This window comes from Fukomys damarensis, unplaced genomic scaffold, assembly GCF_012274545.1.
Source record: "Fukomys damarensis isolate Sample0158 unplaced genomic scaffold, DMR_v1.0_HiC HiC_scaffold_8, whole genome shotgun sequence".
In the NCBI taxonomy this organism is placed as follows: Eukaryota; Metazoa; Chordata; class Mammalia; order Rodentia; family Bathyergidae; genus Fukomys; species Fukomys damarensis.
This window is the reverse complement of record NW_022900920.1, coordinates 18,410,763-18,417,895: the sequence shown is the minus strand read 5'-3', so window position 1 is coordinate 18,417,895 and position 7,133 is coordinate 18,410,763.

The following is a 7,133-nucleotide window of genomic DNA, read 5'->3' as shown; positions in this document are numbered from 1 at the left end:
TCTCAAATAAAAATAAAAAAAAAATTCTCTCTCTCTCTCTCTCTCTCTCTCTCTCTCTCTCTCTCTTTTGGTACTGGTGATCGAGCTCAGGACCTCCAGTTTTCCAAGCAGGCACTGTGCCACTGAGCTAAATCCCTGGCTCAAATAAAACGTTTTTAAAAAATTATAAAAAAATAACATCCCTCAGCTTGTTGAATAGCATAAGGGGTATTTTTGGATACCTGCCGTGAGCATTCGTGGTGTTTTTGGATATCCACAAGAACTATGATATGAATGAATCAGATTTCTGCAGTGATGAGTCCCAGGCACTGCTACCATTGCTGCATTCCTGATGGGAGGAAGTGCTAGAGGTGGTGAAAAGGAAAGCAATGTCTTCCTGCATCCAAGTCCTCGGTCACTTGGTAGTGCTATCCCGACCCTGCCCACTGTGATCTGCCCTACAATTCATCGCACACCACTCCCCTCTCTGTTCTGGGCTGCTCTGGTCACCTCTTTGTTCTGTGAATTTCACAAGTGTGGGAGGCGTTGCACATACTGTTCCCTTCACCTGGAATGTTCCTTCTCACGCTTTCTTCCAGGGGACTTTTAGGTCTTAGCCCACGTATCATCATCAAAGAGAAACCTTCTAAAAAGGAACCATTCCCGCCTCTTGTATTCTTCCACATAGTGCTGTTTATTCAGTGTTCTGTGCCCGTAACTCCATCTGAAGTCATCTTTTATTTAGGCACTTACTTGTGTATTTTCTGTCTCCCACACTGTACTGGATGTTCCGTGTTAAAAGCGCCCATGTCTTACCTGATTCACTCCTGGAACTGCCTGGCACATACTAGGACTCATTAAATATTATGTAGTGAAGGACTGAATGAGGTGAAATACTTGAAATAAGGGTTCTTTTTCAAAATTTGTGGCATGTGTTTGCTGTACCTAAATTTTACCTTAGCCAAAGCTTTAAAGTAATGAAAGTTTAGCCGTAAGGAGTACCTTAGAAACCATTTATTTTCCAGCACTCTGGAGGCTGAGGCCTAAGGAGCATTAATTTGAGCTTAGTTTGGGTTACACAGTTGATAGCATGTTGCAAAAAACAAAAGCAAAGGGTAGGGGATTTAGCTCAGTGGTGCTACCTGTCTCACAAGCACAAGGTCCCGAGTTCGATTGTCATTACCAAGAACACCAAACAACAACAACAACAAAGAGAAAAAGGGCCAGGGATTTAGCTCAGGGGCATCACACCTGCCTTGCAAGGTCCTGAATTCAAACCCTGGTACCAGAAAAAAAAGCCAAAAAAGGGAAAACATCCATTTTCTCACCTCACTCCCACCCCTTGGATCCTTAGTATAATTGAGTAAACCGAACACAATTACAAGTCTCAGTCACAGTCTTTTAGGCCTTGATGGTCAAGGCAAACTGGGGCTCCTGGCCATAATTTAAGTAATTATCACAGTGAAGTGAAGTCAGTCCAGAAACCAGTTTAAGAACTGGAGAGCATCTTGCCCACCCCTCATTTCAGAAGTCAGTGAATAAGGTCCCACAGCAGGGTGGCCTGGCCAGGACAGTTCAGTCTCTTGAGCTTGAGCTATAGCTTTCCATGATTTACCTCCTTACCTACTGATGCATAAATATTTTGGGTGTCAGCCCCAGTCAGTGCCTAAAGAAGGGAGAATTGTTCTGCACTCAGAGAGGGAAACATTTCTGTCTCTTCTCATAGTAAAATTTTTTTTTTTTTTTGATACCTGGGATCAAACTCGGGACCTTGTGCTTATGAGGCAGGTGCTGGAAGCACTGAGCTAAATCCCGAGCCATTGTCTCTTCTTACTGTATCTTGTAAGTATGTGTTGCACATTCACATGCTTATTCAGCATGGGAAGGCTTATTGAGCACTTACTGTGTGCTACCCATGGGAAAGGCATAGCTGTCCCTGCTTCCTTGTAGCTTGATCATGGCCGAGCCTCCAGTTTGAGTGAAATGAGACTGATTGAAATAGCAGTGTGATAACTGATTGAGAGTGTTTCATGATTGCAAGGGCAAGGTTGCTGAGCTGAACGGTGGGCAGGCTCTTCAGTCATTGGAGTTTCTCCAGGGGCAGTAATATTGCTTGCAGCCCTGTAGGGCAGGGCATCTTTATAGGCACTCTGTGGGTTTGGACCACTTCTCACCATTTGAGTCTCCTTTGTGGTGCAGTGAATAGATGGATGGATGGATGGAATGAGGGAGGAAGGGATGGAGGTATGGATGGGTGAGTAGGTCGATGGACAAAGGGACTTGCTGACTGTTCTCTCCTCTTCAGCCTGGAAAACAGGACAGTGATTGGCAGCAATAAGACAGATTCCTCACTATATATTTCTGCTTCTACTGTGAGCCCCAGACATGAGCTAATTGTTTATTGACAGAACTGACGGAGGTCAGGCAGACTGTGAGAAGACGCAGGAGTTGTCTAATAACTGCTTGACAAAACATCAGATAATGGCATTATTGGTTAGTGGGCTAATTGTTCATGTGAGATCATTAGAGGGCACCAAATCAAAGAAGTTCTCACAATCGCCAAAGGTTGGAGGGCTTTAAACATCATCATGAAGATAAAAGATTGTTGAGGTCTGCAGATATTTCCCGGTGACGCAGAAAGTTCTGTTGGGCAAAAGTGTGGCATTTTTATTTATTTAGCTCAGACTCATTGCATAATTTATTCTTTCATTTAAAAACAAATTAGGAGGGGGCTTCAGTGAAAGAGTTGATTATTTCACTTTTTGGCAAAATTTCCATAGGAACTGTTCAAAAGCTATGTAATAAATCACAGCCCCTCTCCACTTGCAGGCAGGACTGACATTTAGAGGAGGCTGTTCATAGGAAGTCCTCTTGGGCCTGGCATGCATTGCATACCCCAGCCCTCAGGATTGAGCTGCCTTACAGAAGAGCTGCTTGCTAAAGGCTTAACTCTTCCAGGAGCCAGAGTGCTTGGCCGTGGGTCATTCCTAGAGGAAAATGTAACTCATAACATAGAAAGAGCCCCCAGACTGTAATAGTGTGACGATACCCTTGAAGTAGTTTTGCACTCGGTTTTTTCCTCTGCACTGTCCAGCAGGTAGTTGTTCAGCCCATATTATGCAGGCTCTGGAGCTGCAACACAGGCCACTGTTGAGAAGGAGTGAGGTCTCATGGAAAGCTTTTGGCGTTGCTCATTGTGGTCAAGGTCGAATGGTGGCTACTACCTTTCAGCAAGTTGCTGGATTTCTCTAGGTTTCAGTTTCTTTGTCTGTAAGATGGAGACTCACCTATCAACCTGGCAGAGCCATTGGGAAGGCCAGCAGTGTCATACAGATAGCATTATTGTCGTCCTTACCATCATCTCCATTGTGGTGGTCATGGCTTGAGGGCAGAGGTGGAGGGACTTGTAGTTCAGGTACTTGTAGTACAGTCATGCAGGTCCGTGGGGACCTGAGTTTTATTTTGTAAAAGGAGAATAAATTGATGTGCTATTGGTACAATTAAAAATGAAATGAATGAAGCCAAGAGAGTGATTTAGAGCAAATGATGATGTTCTTTGTTTCCTTCCTTATTGACTTGTGCTCCTTGAGGAGTCAGTGGGCCCAAGAGGACACTCCGACAATTATCACACATCTCTGTGACCCAGTCCCCTTCAGGCCTGCCAGGCTGGCACTCAAGCTCTTAATTTCATCGTCAGGGAAACCAAGTCTCTCTGGACGTCATTGCTGTCCTTGGGATGATAAGGGAGCGTCATGCCTGTCGTTCTGCCACTTAGCCGTGCTCTGATAAGGCACAACATCTGCTTGTCCTTGGAGGGCAAGATAAATTTAGATGTGGCAGGTCTGAAACATCAGGTGACCTGGATGCACCTGGAGCTTCTAGGAGGGAGAGGGTGACTGTCTGCTCAACGCTCTTGGTGCCAGTCTCACCTTGCTACAACTGGCTACTCCTCTTGAAGGTGGCAGTGTAAGCTTGATGCATGCAAGAAGCTTGGTGGTAGCCAAACATGTGGTGCATGTTTGTAATCCCAGCTGGGAGGCTGAGGCAGGAGGATTGCAAGTTTGAGCCTAGGCTGGCATTTTGTCAAGTTAGGGAGACCTTATCTTGAAATTAAAAAAAGAAAAAAACAGGATTCAGCTCAGTGCAGGGGCTCTGGGTTCAATTTCCAGTACCTGGAATAAATACATATATAATCAGTGCTGTTAGTCAGGGTGGCTTTCATCTGGGATGTAGTAGGATAAGGTCCTGGCAGAGGTTTTCCAGGTAGCTGGACTTGTGGCTTTCAGAAGTCGTTCTGCCAGGCTTTTACCTGATCAGGCCCCCTTTACTTTATTTGAGCTTCTGTGTAAGATTTTATTCCAGTGCTAACACTAAAGCCAAATTTGAAACCTATGGTTCCAATTTTCCAGAATAGAAAACTGAGTCCCCAGAGACAAAAACAGTCTGCCAACTCTCCCCATGGCCTGACGCTGAAGCAGGCCTCTTCCTATGGCAGTCATTTCCCCGGGCTGCTGTAGCAAAGTGCCACAGACTAGGTGGCTTCAATAACAGAATTTATTACCTCACAGCCTCGGAAGCTGAATCAAGATGTTGATAGGCTTGGTTCCTTCCAAGGCTGTGAGGAAGAATCTGTTCCATGCCTTCCTCCTAGCTTCTGGCAGTTTGCTGACCATCTTTGCTTGGCTTGTATGTGTGTCACCCATCTCTGCCTTATCTTTACACCTTCTGTGTTTGTCTGCCTCAAAGTTAACCCTTTTGATAGAAACACAAGTTCTGTTGGATTAGGGCCCAGCTTGCTAACCTCCTTTTACATTGATCACCTGTGTTATGACCCTGTTTCCAAATAAGGGCGTGTTCTGGGGTCCTGGGATTGAGATACCAACCTATCTGCTGTGAGTTCACAACTGAACCTAAAACATTCCATCTCATGTGAGCCGTGGGGCTCAAGGTAGAAGGGCCAGTTCCCTTCGGCACAGAGTGGATTGTCTTCTCTTTCCTGCAGCCTAGGCTGATGGCCTCTCCCATGGGCCACAGGAATGCTGGGGAATGGATTGCTTTTCCAATACTACTTTTTGTTATTTAAGTCATAGAAATTGGTAAATTACTTTTCTTAAAGGCACAGAAATTTTCATTCAAGCAAGCTGGTGCACACTTGTAATCTCAGCCCTCTGGGATGCTGAAGCAAGAGAATCACAAGTTCAAGTCCAGGCTGGGTAACTTAGTGAGACCTTGTCTCAAAAATTAAAAAAAAAAAAATTTTTTTTAAAGGGCTGGGGATGTTGCTCAGTGTGAAGACCTTGGGTTCAATCCCCAGTACCATAAAATTGAACAAAAACCATACAGAAATTTGTTTGTTTTTAAAGAAGAGGCAGCCATAGTTAGCATTTTCATAGAATTTCTTCTTAGCCACATACATACAAGTCGTCTTACCACTTTGGCCCTGGGGATTGAACCAAGACAACCGAGTATGCTAATAAGCACATGCTTTCCCACAAGCTCCTCCTCTAGCCCCTGCTTCTTACCTTCCCCCACATCCTCCTCCTCCTCCCTCTCCCCCTCCACCTTCCTCTTCCTCTTCTTTCTTCTTGTTCTTTCTTTCCTCTTCCTTTTCCTCTTTGTCTTCTTCCTTCTTCCTTCTTCTTGAACTCAGGACCTTGTGCTTGGGAGGCAGGTGGTGGAACACTGAGCTAAATCCTCAGCCCCTCTTATCTTCTTCTTAATGTGAGATGAAATATATTTCCCACACCATTAAAACTCTTTATAAATGTGATTTATGTTTTTCCATTCGATACATAACTTATTGGGTGCCTGGCATCGGGAACATATCAGTGAACATAACACAAAGGAAGCTTCCATTTCCTCCTGGTGCCCCTTCAGCAGTGGCTCCCTCCTCTGATACATGATGGGGAATTTGCACATGCCCTTTCTCTCGCCTCTTACAGCTTACCTCCTGTGAGGAGTCCTGCTTTAAGCTGTCTTGCAAATGTGCTTTCAGCTATGAGCCAGTATAAACTTGATTTTTACAGTTTCCCTATCTGTCGCATACCTACTGTACTACCTGGAGTTTCTCCTGACCATTAAAATCAGTGTTCAGGTGAATGGCTTTCCACTTCCTTGTAGCTTTCTGTCCACAGCCTAGAGGCGAGAAAGCCCACACTTTTGAAGGCCACAGCACACTGAACTACACCTGAGCACTCTGCTCAGTGTCCTCTCTGCTTCCTCTGCTTTTCTAGAACGTCCTGTGTCCAGTTTGCTTGCATCCACAGACGCAGCACTGCTCACCTAGCAGGATACAGGGGCTGAGAAACAGAGGAGGAGTGGTGGCCCCATCCCTGAAGTAGCAGGCAGAAGAAGAGTCTTTCTGTCTGCCTTAGGGCCCGTTGCTGAAAATGGGAAAAACAAGCTATTTTTTGGAGCAAAGGAGACTTCAAACCAACACCAGGGTCAGGTTGACCAGCAGCTTAAGCATGATGGCACAGTGGCCCATAAAGAGATGCAGGGACAACACTTTTAATAGTCTCTGCCCAGATTCTATTAATGGAATTTATTTCCCAGGGCTCAGTCGGTGCAGCAGTATCTTGGCAGTAGAGCTTGGCAAAGCGGCTGCTCCTGCCTCCCTTGGTGTCTGCCTAGTTAATTAAATACCTCTTGTCCCGAGTACCCCAGAGCTGGCACCCAGGAGAGTGACTGAGAAGAAAACCTGTGGGCACATGGATCTATGAGGCCAGTAAGAACCTTTGAAATTAAAAATTAAAAACAACAACCACATGATTCCCCACAGAGCCCCCAGGGAGAAGAACTGTTGCCACTACTCTTTAAACTTTTCAATGAAATTGAAAGATAAGCAATACTTCCAAATTGATTCCTGGAAGCAAGTATTACTTGACTGTAAAACCAGGGAAAGACCCTACCAAAAGAGAACTACAGGCCAATCTCACTAATGAACACAGATGTAAAAATCCTCAAGAAGAAACTGGCAAACAATAAAGAGGTCATGGAGAAGATTATACACCCTGACCAGGTCGGATTTATCCCAGGGATGCAAGGATGGTTCAACATACATACATCAATAAGTGTAATGCACTATATTAACAGAATCAAGGACAAAAACCATATGATCCTCTCAATAGATATAGAAAAAGCATTTGACAAAA